General features: G+C 38.2%; 1 protein-coding gene and 1 pseudogene across 2 annotated transcripts in view; both read left to right on the top strand.

Moving 5' to 3' along the window:
• TESK2 (testis associated actin remodelling kinase 2) overlaps nt 1-16048 on the top strand; it is a 135688-nt gene that overhangs the window by 46306 nt on the left and 73334 nt on the right. The window lies entirely within an intron of this gene.
• On the top strand, nt 668-3622 carry LOC123599754 (annotated as a pseudogene).

Below are 16048 nucleotides of genomic sequence, written 5' to 3'. Positions count from 1 at the left end.
TGTGGAGCTTGAACTCACGAACTGCAAGATCATGAACTGAGCTGAAGTCGGATACTCAACCGACTGAGCTACCCAGGTGCCCCGCAGTTAATTCATTTTTGATGTTTTAAATTTTGAGTCACCTTTGCCATATTGTATTGGTTAAAAGTAAGTCACAGACCCTGCCCAGGCTCAAGGGGAAAGGATCACACAATGGCATGAACACTAGGGGTAGGGATCATGGGAGCCAGTCTGGAGTCTGTGGCCACACATGGATTGTAATGGGAGTACAAAAAAGTCATTGTCTAATTTGGAGCGGGAGAATGCTCTTCTTGAGAAAGTGAAGTTTAAGTTGAGACTTGAAGGGTAAATAAGAACTAGCCAAGTGAAGGAATAGGTTGGAGAAATGAACATTCCAAGAGGAAGGAACAATCTATTTGTAGGCCTAGATGAGAGAAGTCTGAGATGCAGTTAAGGATCTGAAAGAAGTCTAGAATGGCTTCAGCAGAGGGTCGGGGAGATTGGTAAGAGATGAAATATGTTGCAGAGGTAAGCAGGGGTTTATTGTTGAGGACCTCATCATCTGTAGAGGTCCTCAAGGATAAGAATTTTCAATTTTATCTTAAGAGATTTGCTTTTAATTTTAAGTAAGTGGGTTGGAGAGGGTAAGAATTGATTCAGTTTGGCAATGGTCCAAGTGAAAGATGTGATATGTGACTGTGGCAGAAGTGTGCATGGTGGTAACTGGAATGGTGTGGAGTGAAATGATTTGAAATACTAGACATGCTTTTTAAAAATCTTTTAAAAAAACATTTATTCAGTTTTGAGAGAGAGAGCATGAGCTGGGAGGGGCAGAGAGAGAGACAGAGGATCTGAAGCAGGTGACAGCAGAGAGCCTGATGCAGAGTTCCAACTCACCAACCGCGAGATCATGACCTGAGCTGAAGTCAGACGCTTAACCAACTGAGCCACCCACCCAGGTACCTCTAGACATGTGGTTTAATTTACCAACTTAAGTATGCTTATAAAAAAATTGAGAGATACTTTGAAGGTATTAACTGTAGCATTTGGTGAATGGTTGGATGTGATGGTGAGAGGAAGGAGGAATCAAAGATGATTTCAAGTACAAGTAGCTGGATGTTTGAACTCTGAAGGAGGAATGTATTTGATGATTTCAGATTTGGATTAGAATGTGAAACCTCTACAAGCAGTTAACATTTAGAGTTCAGAAGACAGATCTGCTTGGAAATGTAGATATAAGAGCTATTAACATAGAGTAACTGGGGGCGGCGGGGTAGCTCAGTCGGTTAAGCGGCCGACTTCGGCTCAGGTCATGATCTCACGGTCTGTGAGTTCGAGCCCCGCGTCGGGCTCTGTGCTGACAGCTCAGAGCCTGGAGCCTGTTTCAGATTCTGTGTCTCCCTCTCTCTGACCCTCCCCCGTTCATGCTCTGTCTCTCTCTGTCTCAAAAATAAATAAACGTTAAAAAAAATAAAAAAAAAACCATAGAGTAACTGAAGCCATGGGTATGAATGATGTTATACAGGGAGTATAAACAGACAGAAGAGAGCCTGGGACCAAGTATTGAGGAACTCAAACATTTAAGGGTTGAGTAGAGGAAGGAAGAGCTGGCAAAGGAGCCTGAATACAAGTAGTAAGAGGGTAAGAGTACCGGTGTGTGTATCTGTGTACCTGTGTGTTAGTGAGCGAGAGAGACTTGATGAAGAAATTTGAACCTAGGATGAATACAAAGTTTGTGTTCTTTTCACTGTACCCTGTATAACAATGCCTACCTTGTAATGTTGGAAGGATCAAATGAAATGTGTAGAGCATCTTGTACAATGTTTTGTCGATCGAGCAAATAGTAGCTTTTGTTATTTTAGATGTTATTTTCTCTATTTTATTTTTGCACAACAGTTCAAATTTGATCTTAGGTTAGCCCACTATTTTTAGATGTGATTTCATTTTTAAAAATTTTATTATTTTTATTTTTATTAGAGAGAGAGAGAGCACAAGTGGGGAAGAGGAGCGGGAGGGGAGAGAGAGGAGAGAGAATCCCAAGCAGGCTCCATGCTGAGTGAGGACCCGACCCAGGGCTCAATCACATGACCGCAGGACCAAGCCTAAATCAAGAGTCTGCCGCTTAACTAACTGGGCCCATAACTGAGCCCCAGATATGATTTCATTTTTGATGGTCATGTGATATCAAATGCCTTCTTTTCTTATTATTATCATATTTTTCATAGCGTGATTGCCTCTTCTCTCCTTTGTACCTCCTGTATACCCTATATAGACTTTTATCAGAGCAATGCTACATTTTATGACTTTTTTTTTATGTGTTTGCGTTTCTCTGTTAGATCAGACCTCCCTATGTTTTTCATCTCTGTGTCTTTAGTACTTGGCACAGACTCTGCCAAGTAGTGGGTACTCACTAAATATTTGTTGCATGAAAAAAAACCCATATATACGTTATAAGAATATGTAGAATTTGCTAATCAAATTGTACACCTGAAACTAATATAACACTGTATGTCAATTATACTTCAGTATAAAAAGAAAGAAAGAAAAGAATGCATTGAGAAGCAACATGAGAGAGAGATAGACTCTGGAGCTAGACTGCCTCTGTTTGAGCCTTAAAAAATTTTTTTTTCTAAACCCAATATGAGGCTCGAACTCACAACCCTGAGATCAAGAGTCAACATGCTGCATCACCTGAGCCAGGCAGGCACCCCTATACTGACTCTATTTGAATCTTGGCTCTACCACTTATAAGCTTTCTGACCTTGGGCAAGTTACTTGACTTCTGTGCCTCAGTTTCTGCATCTGCAAAATGGAGGTAATGATAGTACCTACCTTATGGGGTTGTTGAGCAGATGTAATGAGCTAGTATATGTAAAGTATTTAGAATACTGTCTAGCATATAATATACCCTATATAAGGGCTAGTTATTATTTCTATTACAAATGCAGTTAAGATTTTGAATTTTGTGCTAAGTACTATGTTAAGAACTTGTATACATGATCTTTTTATTTATACAAATATTTATATTTGCCACAATAATTCTATAAGCAGTTATACTTCCATTATATAAATGAGGAAACTGCCCCTGCCCTGGAGCCATTAAGAAGCAGCAGCCGTAGCTCTGTGCTACCCTATGGCCGGGGGCCTAAACAAGGGCCATGAGGTGACTAAGAACGTGAGCAAACTGAGGTATAGCTGCTGCCACAGGTGCCTCACCAAGCACACCAGGTTTGTGTGGTACACGATCCGAGAGGTATATGGCTTTGCCTCATATGAGCAGCCTGCATGGAGTTGCTCAAGGTCTCCAAGGACAATGGTGCCATCAAGTTCATCAAGGAAAAGGTGGAGACACACATCCATGCCAAGAGGAAGAGAGAGGAGCTGAGCAACATGCTGGTAGCCATGGGGAAAGTCACAGCCAAGAAGGATTGAACTCCTCCCCTCTGTATGTAATAGAAACTTTTGGAACTTGGAAAAAAAATAATAAATACATAAATAAATGAGGAAACTGAGGTCCAAAAATGTTTAATGTCTTGCCAATAGGTAAATGGTACAGCTAGGATTTGAATTCCTATCTGTGTAATTGATGAATGGAATATCATAGCTAATTTTGATCCAGTGTACAAGAAAAAATTTAAAGATTATTTTATTAATTTTTATATATTTATGCTATATTTTTAGAATACTGTGTGTGTGTGTGTGTATGTGTGTGTGTGTGTGTGTGTGTGTATGCTTTCTTATAGAGTTCAACCTGATTCATTTTGAGTGGCAAGTATACAACTAGTTATATAAGTTAGAAGCTTGGGCGCCTGGGTGGCTCGGTTGTTAAGCATCTGACTTCAGCTCACGTTATGATCTCACGGTTCATGAGCTTGAGTCCCACTTTGGGTGAGCATGAGCCCTGCTTTGGGTGAGCACAAGCTCTGCTTCTGGTGAGCATGAGCCCCGCTTTGGGTGAGCCCTGCTTCTCTCTCTTTCTCTCTGTCTCTGCTCCTCGCTCACTTGCGCTCTCTCTCTCAAAAAAAAAAAAAAAAAAAAAAAAAAGAGGCAAAGTTCCTACTTTCTCCCCCTTTATATTTTCCCAAATTGACAGCATCATGTGGAAATGCCAAGCTGTAAGAGATAATAAACTTATAAACTAAAAGAGCCAGATATCTGCCATCTGCTTGGGTACTGAAAAATTGATTTATTCACATTCATGGTTATACATTTATTATTTAGTGCACATGGAGTTGTCATGCAAACTCTAAATCTGTAACAGTATTAACAGTTGTGGTATAAAGAAAGTAAGGGGAACACTTTAGTATGTGAATGTTACTTTGTTCTAAGATGTTTTATTTTTGTGCTTGGGAAGGTAAAGTTTTTGTGTTCTCTGGTGGTTTTTTCTGCTTTGAGAAGTAAGATACTGGGTCTCAAAATGCTGGTGTTGCTGCAGCGGTCTTAGTGTGCCAACTGCCTACAATTTTTTAGTCTCTCAAACTACATCTTGTGAGATCTGCAAGACACTGAATCCTTTCTCTTTCAAATGTGATCATTGTCACAACCTGAATCTATAGAAACTCAAGGATTTTTCTCAAATTGTCTATATTTTCATAGTTATGTTTGTTCTCTTCTCTTCTCTTCTCTTCTCTTCTCTTCTCTTCTCTTCTTTTCGGGAGAGAACATGAGTGGTTGAGAAGGGCAGAGGGAGAGAGAGTGAGAGGGAGAGAATCTTAAGTCGATGCAGGGCTCAATTCCACATACTGGGATCATGCATGACCTGAGGCGAAATCAAGAGTTGGACACTCAGCTGACTGAGCCACCCAGTGTTTGTGCTTTTCCATCTGCCTCTCTGAGACCTCACCATAAAAAGTGTTTTCATCAACACTACGTGGGATCCTGTTCTTACAATATGTAATGACTGCATGTTTTCATAGTCACAGTGTCAGAGAAGAGTTAAGTTCTATAGTCTTGAAGGTGTATAAGGAAGCTTTTATAAAATGACTAAGAAGTAGACAGGATGATGTGAGGTAGTGAATGTTCTACCTGAGTGTGAAGGTTAGGAGTAAGCCCGTTAGCCATCTCTGGTACTGTTTAGTACCAGTTTTTAGAATTATTGCTCTGACTGCAATGTCTGTTTATACCAAAGCTGTTTGGAGGAACAAAGTAATGAGTTCTGGGAGTAATTTGAACCTACCCCCAAACTCCAAAACATCAGTGAGCAAGATGTGTGTGGATGTGTGTGTGTGTGTGTGTGTGTGTGTGTGTGTGTGTGTTTGTCCATGTTTGTCCCCTTGTGTCAGATCAGCCATTTCAGAAGTAAATTGCCCCATATAGTCAGAGAATTAAGGTAACCTTCAGTATGAAGAATGAGATTAAAGAAGAACAAATGTAGAGAAAACCCTTCATTGTACAATATTACTCTGGCATGCAAGCAGCGTTTTATAGGAATTGAGCGCTTTTTAAAATGTTTTTCTTTCTTTCTTTCTTTTTCTTTCTTTCTTTCTTTCTTTCTTTCTTTCTTTCTTTCTTTCTTTCTTTCTTTTAGGAATTGAGTGCATTTTTAACCATCAGAAAATGTTTTCAGTGTTTGAAACAGTCAAGGAAAAGAGTGGATAGAGACACTAGAGCAGCAAGGCTTGAACCTTAAGTATCTTTACATGGGGAGGGTGTGAAGAAGGAGAAGAGACAAGTAGCAGTCAGAGATAGGTTCGTAAAGTTCAAGGAAGCTGCCAGAGCTACCAAACATAAATTCCAAAGAGCTGACACCGTGTTACAGACATTTACAAAAGAGGGTATAAAGAGGAAAACAAACTTCCTTCCCCACCTTCCACCACCCTTTTTAAAGGAGTTTAGCATTGAAAAGTGTGGAGAAAGAGGGTGATAACAGTCCAGTGCAACTTAGGGCTTTGCACCTTGGTAATCGTCTTTGTTGCATAGCCTTATTGTCTGTCAAAACTACTTCTTGCTAAATTTCCTATTGTGTTCCTTGTTGCATTTATCTGGTTTTGTAACCTCTTTGAGATACTGGGGGTTTCAGAGTGGGAGCTCTCCTGGGGAGGTTTGGTGTTTGGCTGGTGTGGAGGGGAAATGATGTATTTTATAGGAGGCACTGTGTATCATATGTGCCCTTAAGGTTCACACACAGCAATATATGATTGGAGCTTTTGGCCCTTTTCAGTACATTTAATATAACCCCTAGAGCTGCTGTGGGAAGTTGGGCTAAGTAGTAAAGAATATTGTAGATGTCTCAGTGGACCAAGCTCAGCACTCAGTGACAAGTGATAATTTATCAGGTAGCAAATTTTACTGTGTTCATATTGCTGTGTAGAAATACCTGCCAAGATCCTTCACTTTAATTGATAATGCGGCGGGGGGTGGGGAGGGGGACAAAAACTAGAAGCACACAAGTTGTATTGTACAACTTGCATTCACTCAGCTCGTAGAAGTATTTCTGTAAATGATATGATATATGTGAAGGCACGTGAAAGATACTACAAAAAGTTGATTCTAGAGTGTATTATTTTGTGTCAGTGAGAGTGAGAGAGTTGGTTACTGTCCTTTTGTGTAATCTCATTGCACTCTGTTGCTACTTCTGTTGCAGCATGTGATAAACATTGCAATTATTTGCCATCTTATTCATTTATTTACTCAGCAGATATTTAGTTAATACTCATTAGGTGTTGTAGGACATTGAGCTAGGTGTTAGGGATAGAGGAATAAAATCCTGCCCTAAAAGAGCTCTTTGCTTAGGATGGAAGATAGGAAATATATTTAAAACACAGTATTTGCTAAAATAGAACTTTAGCAAGAGCCTGAAATTACTCAATACATATTTGCTAAGTGTGTGAAAGTATGCATAGGGTACTAAGGAATATAATACTGGGCACCAGTATAAACATTGTGTAAAGGGATCAGAGAAGGCTTCATAGAGGAAGTCACCCTTTAGTTTTCTTGAAGGAGAAAATAGAGCTTGTCTGGTGGACAAGTAAGGGAAAGGGCATTTCAAGCAGTAGAAAAAGCATATGTGGAGGCACAGAGGAATATTCTAGGAATGGTGAGAAATTTGATTTAGTTTAAGTCTGGTGGATGCATGTAAAGGAATGGCAAAACTCTGATGAATCTAGAGAGATAGGCAGGAGCTAGACAATAAAAGATTTTTTCTTTCTTTTTTTTTTAATTTTTAAAATGTTTATTTTTGAGTGAGAGAGAGACAGACAGACAGAGTGGGGGAGGGGCAAAGAAAGAGGGAGACACAGAATCCAAAGCAGGTTCTAGTCTCTGAGCTGTCAGCATATGGCCCAATGCAGGGCTCAAACTTACAAACTGCAAGATCATGACCTGAGCCGAAGTCAGACGCTCAACTGACTGAGCCCCCCAGGCGCCCCTAAAAGATTTTTTCTTGATCCAGAGTCACTACAGATATGTTTATTAGTTTTTTGTATTCCCAAGTCAGCTTTTGGTTTGTTGAATCTCTCAGTTGTTTCTTTGTTTCCTATTTCATTAATTTTTGCTTTTATCTTTATTTTTATATTTTTATATGGCATTTTTAGTTGAACTCTAACCCATTTTTACATTTTTTTTAATGTTTATTTATTTTTGGGACAGAGACAGAGCATGAACAGGGGAGGGTCAGAGAGAGGGGGAGACACAGAATCCAAAGCAGGCTCCAGGCTCTGACCTGCCAGCACAGAGCCTGATGCAGGGCTCGAACTCACAAACCGTGAGATCACAACTGGAGCCGAAGTCGGAGGCTCAACTGACTGAGCCACCCAGGTGCCCCTAACCCATTTATTTTTAATCTTTTTTGCAAATCAGTTAGGATTGTTTTTGGCAGTATGTTACAGAAACCTGAACACAGTGGCTTATTCAAATTCTTCTCAAGAAATCTTGAGAAATGCCTATGCTGTGCAGCTGCTTAAGGAAGTCCTCAACAAACCAAGCTTCTAGTTTCCTTGTCTTTAGTGTGTAGTTTGTGGCCTTTTGGTTACAAGGTAGCTGTTCTTGATGCAAGCACTACGTCTTTGCTCCAGTCTATAAAAACGATAAAGGGCAGTTTCATCAGGGAAACATTTCTAGAATCCCTACCTAGCAATTCCCACTTATATCTCCTTACTTAGTACTATGTCACCTGGCTACTCTAGAGAGAGTGGGGGAGGGAGAGAGAGAGAGAGAGAGAGAGAGAGAGAGAGTAAGAGAGAGAGAGAGAGAGAGAGAGAGAGAGAATCCCAAGAGGGCTCTATAATGTGAGTGTGGAGCCTGATGCAGGGCTGGAACTCATGAACTGTGAGATCATGACCTGATCCAAAATCAAGAGTCAGATACTTAACCGACCGAGCACCCAGGCGCCTTGAATGTTTTAATTAACCAAGCACATTGCCAACTAACTGAGGTCCTGTAAGTCAAGAAGAGGGGGAAAATAGATGTTGATAAACAGTGTCGTCTACTATGCTTGTTTTTAATTATTTTTTTTGTTGTTGTTGACTTCTAATTTTATTTCATAGTGGTCTGGGAATGTGGTTTTGGAACTACATTCTTTGAAATTTTTTGAGAATTCCTTTATGATCCAGGCATTTTGGTCAATTTTTTCATATGGACTTGAAAAAAAAAAAAAGGTAAATAAAGCCTACCTTTATTGGGACAAGATTGAATCAAGCATATCAGTTTTGTTATTAAAATGTATCATATCAGCCATCTGGGTGGCTTAGTCTGTTAACCATCCAACTCTTGATTTCGGCTCAGGTCAAGATCTCATGGTTTCTGTGTTTGAGCCCGCTTTGGGCTCAGCACTGACAGTGCAGAACCTCCTTGAGATTCTCTCTCTGTCCTCTCTGTCTCTGTCCCCTCCAATGCTCATGCACATGTGTTTCCACTCTCTCTCAAAATAAATAAACTTAAAAAAAAAGTGCTATATCCATACTCATTTATCTTCTAGAATGTTCAGTTTCTGAGAGGTATGTTAAATAATCCCATGAAGACTGTGGATTTGTTAAACTTGCCTTGTGTTTTGTCAGTTTTTGTTTTATATATTACAAGTCTGTGTTGTTAGATACATACAAGGTCATAATTATTATTTCTTGGCAGTTTTGTAGGGTGCATGCAGTGCTTTTTCCCTTAGATTAGTTGTTCTCAAGCATTTTAGCCCTAATGTTTCCATTATCTGGGTTCAAATTCTGGCTCTCTCGTTTACTAGATGTAGGATCTTGAGAAAGTCCTTTTAATCTCTCTGTGCCCAATTTCCATAGCTGTAAAATAGGAGACATTAATAATACCAACCTCCCAGAATTGTTTTGGGGATTGAGTTAATATATATATATACACATACAGTATAACAGAGCCTAGTACGAAGCAAGTGCTATGAATAATAGCTATATTATTGCTACTATAACAATTTTTTAATGAATTCTGACTACCTTGGAAATGAAATTGATAGGTAATTAGGTTACTGTTGTTCATAATTATAAAGCATCAACATGATACCCTAACTCTATGATAAACAAGAAGTAAAAGAAAATTAAATTAGTAAAAATATGCATTTCAATATGCAAAATTTGGGGCCTGACTACTGTAGAAAATTTAATGAAGTAGTCTGATGCTTTTACCCTCTCACAAATGACTGGTTTAAAATTTTTTTTAATGTTTATTTTTGAGAGAAAGAGAGAAACAGAGCGTGAGTGGGGGAGGGGCAGAGAAGGAGGGAGACAGAATCTGAAGCAGTCTCCAGGCTCTGAGCTGTCAGCACAAAGCCCAATGTGGGGCTCGAACCCACGAAGCGTGAGATCATGACCTTAGCTGAAGTCGGACACTTGATCAACTGAGCTACCCAGACGCCCCACAAATGATTAGTTTTAGATTTAAGAGAAGACAGAAGCCATTCCATGCAAGAAGAAAAATTAAAGAGCAGAGATACCAGTGGATATTAGAATAAAAGTATAACAGACCAAAAAAATCTAATGGACTAGACTTATTTGTATGTGATAAGGGAAAGAGGACAGTGACCTCAAATGAAATAGCGATTGCTTGCCAAGGCAAATTACAGATTGATGAAGGAGAGAAAAGAACGAGGTATGATATATCTTTGCCAGCTTTATCAGTGTTTCTTTGTAAAATATTCATTTAATCTTGAATGTTTCATTGAGGGAAAAAAACTTGGCAGAGTAGGAACACTGATAAATTTATTTGTGAGCAAAGCAAAAATATGCTTTTAATTTATGGTTGATTTTTTTTTTTTTTTAATTTTTAGAAAGAGAAAGAGAGTGCAAGCAGGGGAGAGGGGCAGAGGGAGAGAGATTCTTACCATGCTCAGCGCAGAGACCACTGCAGGACTCGATCCCCTAACCCTGGGATCATGACCTAAGCCAAAATCAAGGGTTGGGTGGTCCAACGACTGAGCCACCCAGGTGCCACTATAGTTGATATTTTATTTTAAGTTTATGTTGAGAGAGAGAGAGAGAGCGAGCACCTGCGGAGGAGAGGCAGAGAGAAATGAGACAGAATCCCAAGCAGGCTCTGCACCATCAGTGCTGAGCCCCATGTGGGACTGAAACTCACGAACTGTGAGATTATGACCTGAGCCAAGATCAAGAGTCGGACACTAACAGCGTGGAGTCTGACATGGAGCTCCATCTCAAGACCATGAGATCATGACCTGAGCCGAAATCTAAGAGTCAGATGCTTAACTGACAGTCACCCAGGCTCCCCAGCATAGGTGATATTTTAAAATAAAGGCTAAATAAATCATTGTGAGTATAAAAACTACAAATGGGTTCTGATACATATTGTATAATACAATACAGTTGTATAGGATTCAAATACTATACGACTATACTATACTTCAAATACTAGGAGCAGCATTGCTACTGGTGGTCTGATTTTCTGAAATGTTGACCAATTCTTCATGTGTTCTTCTGAACATAACGAAAGAAGTGATTTTTCCTCAATTCATAATATAGTTGTATTTCTAGAAAATTTAGTATATATTAAAACCATGCAAGATGACTTTTTTTTTTTTTTTTTGTCAAATAGTGTTAGAATCCAAGTTCAGGTAATAATACATATATATGTTCTTCATTTACATGAATGTCTAGCAAGATATTTGAATTTCATACAGCACATAGAACAATGCTTCCTTGTGCAGTACTGTCCTGGTACCTTGCAGGATGTCTAGCATCTCTGGCCAGCAACGCTCCTTGCCCCCAGTCATTGTTATAACCAAAAACCTTAATCTAAAAACTTTAAAAACACCTCCTAAGTGACTTGTTATAGCCTCTATTGAAAATTATTGCTTTAAACACTGCATATGCCTAATACTTAAGCGTTGCTATACCAGCTTACTGTATACTTATTGTATATTCACTGTGACTTCTTGACTGGAAGTCTTAAGCCATTCATTTAACAGTTAACTTAATGATTAATTGCTTTGTGACAGTTCTTATGTTCTTGTCCTAATTATTATTTAATTCTCTCCTTACTATTTCTCTGAACTGGTCAGAGGTTTATGTTTCTCATTTGCTCTAGAAATTAAGCCTCCTGACTCAAGTTAACTATTTAAATTCAGCAAATATTTTTTGAGCAATTTCTAAATGCTAAACTAAAGGCACTGTGCCAGAGAAGGGATTCTTAGCTTGATTTTATACCACACTGCTAAAAGTGAATATATGGCATGTGATTTGTTATTAAACATAGGCAAATAATTTAATTTTAAAAATATAAATTAGAGTTGAATTAGAGGTACCCCTATATTAACTGTCACTCTCATTTGTGTGTTAATATGCTTATTTGAATGGAATAAAAATGGGCTATAGAAATAGCTAATGGACATAGGATTGTATTTGTAACCTGTAATTTATTTTTTCTATTTGAAAAAATCTAATGTCTGTTCATAGTTATATAATTATTGTCATGTTTCTCTTTCCTGCTTACCTTTGTATGATTTTTGACAAAAATCTAGATTGCCCATATAAAAATAAGTCCTACATGTCAGAAGGTGTGTATGTGGGGTGTGGAAGAAAGCTGAACTACTCTTTCAGGGATAGCAAAATGAACGGGGCAAGTTCTTGGCTTGAAGCATATGGGAAATTATTCATATGTAGTTGTAGATTTTTTAATCTCTTTTTTAATCTGATTTTTTAAAATGTTTATTTATATTTGAGAGAGAGAGAGAGAGAGAGAGAGTGCGTGGGTGGGGGAGGGCAGAGAGAGAGACGGAGACACAGAATCTGAGGCTGGCCTCAGGCTCTGGACCATCAACACAGATCCTGTCGCGGGGCTCGAACCCATGAACTGTGAGATCATTACCTGAGTGGAAGTCGGAAGTGTAACCAACTGAGCCACCCAGGCGCCCCTGTAGTTGTAGATTCTATGTGTCCACAGAAGGAGATGAGTTCAGGATCTTCCTATGTTGCCATCTTGAACCCAAACTGCTCTTAGACATATAGAAGATAGGTAGACTACCAACAGACAAATGCAATATGCAAATTCTGTAATATGATATGCAAATTATGTAATGCAAATTCTGTAATACAGATAATTAAGGGTAGAGTAGTAAGAAAACACAGAATGGCGCATCCAGTTTTTCTTGAAGTAAAGAGATTTTTCCCAGGGAAAGTGGTGTTTCTATATCTTGAATAATTGAAACAAATTTAGTAGGGAGATTGGTATTGGGCTCAGGAGGTGAGGATTGCATCAAGGCAAGGAGAATAGTATATGTCAAGGCAAGGAAGTATGAGAGTGTGATGCATTTGTAAGAATTACAAATATAAATATATAATAGGTAAAGATAGGGAGAGGAGTGGGCACAGGGATAGACAGGGAGCAGTAGTTGAATTTAGTTTTGCTAAGGAGTTTGGACTTTATTCCTTAAGTATCAGTGAGCCATTGAAGAATTTTAAACTGGAGAGCAACAAGGTAACTTTGTGATTTGGGGGCATGGATTACTGGAAGACCTGACAAGCTGATGCCTAGTGTTGATCTGTAGGCTTCTCAACATTCAGCACAGTGCCTTGCATAGAGGATGATAATATTTGTTACTATTTGTACCTGAAAAGACTAATGAAAGGTAATCGGTCACTTCCAGCCTGCATGTACACACTTGACTGGACTTTAGTTTGTGATATGTAACTCTTGTTTGCAGATCTGGAAATTATCTTCAGCTCAGGTATTAGTTTTAGGGTCTGAATCTTTGATCAAGGGGAGAAACTCTGTTCTTGATAGTTGCCTGCCTAATGCCACTGAATGTTTTCTTGGTGTCTGTGATCATTCATTCTAAGTAGCAGTTCTCAATTTTTCTGCTCACCCTTTATATAGTTCTCTTTCTTCTGGTTGGCCTCTTCCTTTAATTTTCCCATTGTTCATACTTTATCCAGAAGAACTGTGGGATGATGGGGGTTACTCATTAGAATACTACCATGCTGGTAGAGAAACTCTTATGTACACAGACATTTCTGGTGACTTAGTATTGTTATTTGATTGTATCTGTGCTTTTTTGTTTGTTTTGGTATATTACTGAAACATCTTTAAAACCTGCAGGGTACTTGGACTTCTGAACATGTGAATATAAGCCTCTGTTCTATAAAACTTTAATTTTGTCTGCAGTTAGATGCCATGCTCTCTCAGTTTCCTAATGTGTGTGTGTCTGTGTGTCTGTGTATGTATTGAGGGAGTGTTGTCAGTGCATTTTTTAAAGGCCGAGAGGGGTACTCATCAAGCTTGAGACAATAACTACTTGGAATGAACACAAAAGATTGCATTTAATGGATCGGATAGTCAAAGGGACTTATTTATTTTTATTTATATTGTTTTAATGTGTTACAAAGAAAATATATGCATGTATTATTTAGGTAAAAATTAATATAAATTGAAGTTGAAAAGTTATATTTTCTATTAGAAATTTTAGTCAAATATACTGTGAAAGAATTGGAAAATGAAGAAAAGTAAAAGAAAATAAATCATTGATATTAGTTCTACCACCAGTGACAGTCACTATTAACATTTGATAAACTTACTTCCACTTTTTGTTTTAGCATAGGCTTGGGCATATATCATATGCAGGATTTTTTTTTCTGTGATTAAAAAACTGTTCTTTATTTCTTAATGCTAAATTTATGGGAGAAAATAAGATAAATTTTTTACTTGTTTTTTTCCAACTTTTGGAAGCTTTAAGAATCTATAGAAAATTGGGAGTGCCTGTGTAGCTTAGTCGGTTGAGCATCCGACTTTGGCTCAGGTCATGATATCATGGTTCACGGGTTCGAGCCCTGCATCGGGCTCTGTGCTGACAGCTCAGAGCCTGGAGCCTGCTTTGGGTTCTGTGTCTCCCTCTCTCTCTGCCCCTCCCCCATTCACGCTTTGTCTCTCTCTCTCAAAAATAAGTAAAACATTAAAAAAATTTTTTTAATTAAAAAAATAAAAATCTATAGAAAATGGAAAGAATAGTATAAAACCCCTATAGTCCCTTCACCTGGATTTGCCAGCTAATGTTTTGCTACATTGCTTTATCTATCTGTATTTTTTTAAGATTTTATTTTATTTTTTAAAGTCATCTCTACACCCAACATGGGACTTGAACTTACAATCCTGAGATCAAGAGTTACATGCTGTACTACTAACTGAGCCAACCAGGTGCCCCATTGGTATTTTTTTTTTTTTACAACACTTGAAAGCAAATTGCAGATATCATGACACTTTAATATAAATATTTTAGTATATATCTTCAAAGAATGCGTTCTTCTACGAGGCCATAGTATCATTATTTATAACTGAGGCAATTAACCTTAATTCAGAAAAATAATTTCATATACAGTTCCTATTAAAAGTTTTCTCATTTGCCAGCAAAAGGTGGGTGTTTTTTGTTTTTTTTTAATTAAGTAAGCTCTACGCCCAACATGGAGCTTGAACTCATGACCCTGAGATCAAGAGTCACATCCTCTACCAACTGAGTCAGCCAGGGGCCCCAACAAAAAGTTTTTTATAGCTTTTTTGAACCCAGAATCAAATCAAGGTTTCATACATTTCATTTCAGGGGTTATGTCTGTTAATGTCACTTAATCTAGAATATTCCCCCACATTTTGTTTGGAGAGTATTGTCTAGTTGTCTTTTAGATATTCTGGATGTGTCTAATTGTTTTCTTATGATTAGATTTGACTTAAACATTTCAGTATGTATATTACATCACATCAGAAAGTTGACAATGCCAGGTGTTTCACTTTTGGTAATGCTAAATGTGACCAACCCCTTGGTTAAGGTGCTAACCAGCAGATCTCTCCATTGTAAAGACATATTTTTCCCTTTGTAGTATATAAGTAATCTTGGGGGTATTATACAGCAATTATATATACTACTGTTTTTCACTTAAAATTATAATTGTATTTTCTGTGTTATGTCAAATTCACCTGATATGCTAAATTCTTATGAGCATATAGTTTATTTTGTTAAATATATTTTTAATGTTTATTTATTCTTGAGAGAGACAGAGACAGAGTGTGAGCAAGGGAGGGGCAGAGAGAGCGGGAGACACAGAATCCAAACCAGACTCCAGGCTCCGAGCTGTCAGCACAGAGCCTGGTGCGGGCCTTGAAATCACTAAGATCATGACCTGAGCCCAAATCGGACGCTTAACTGACTGAGCCACCCAGGCGCCCCTATACTTTCTTATTTTTATTAAAAACAATACCTATTTATTGAATGCTTATTGGGCCAACCTCTGTGTTAGTTTGCATCCATTATCTCATTTATCTAACATAACACTATTTTGTCCTCCATAATCGTGCTAGGAGATAGAGACTATTGTTCTCTTCATTTTACAGTAGAAGTCTTCACAGAGAAGTCATTCTAATCATGTAAGTATTAAAACGTTGTATTCAGTCTGCTCATTTCCTGACCTGGAGCCCTTCACCACTCTGCTATGCTCTTCTTTAGAAAGTAGATTTGAAGATCCTGTGGTAGCATCAGATGAATTTAAAAGTCAAGGAGAAGTACCGATTTTCTCTTCTGTTATCTTCTTTCTCCCTCTCTCTTTTTTCTTGCTTTTCTTCCCTCCCTCTCTTCATTTATTTATAATTATGGTAAAGT

The sequence above is a fragment of the Leopardus geoffroyi genome, chromosome C1 (assembly GCF_018350155.1).
Source record: "Leopardus geoffroyi isolate Oge1 chromosome C1, O.geoffroyi_Oge1_pat1.0, whole genome shotgun sequence".
Classification (NCBI taxonomy): Eukaryota; Metazoa; Chordata; class Mammalia; order Carnivora; family Felidae; genus Leopardus; species Leopardus geoffroyi.
This window is presented reverse-complemented; position numbering and strand designations above follow the sequence as displayed.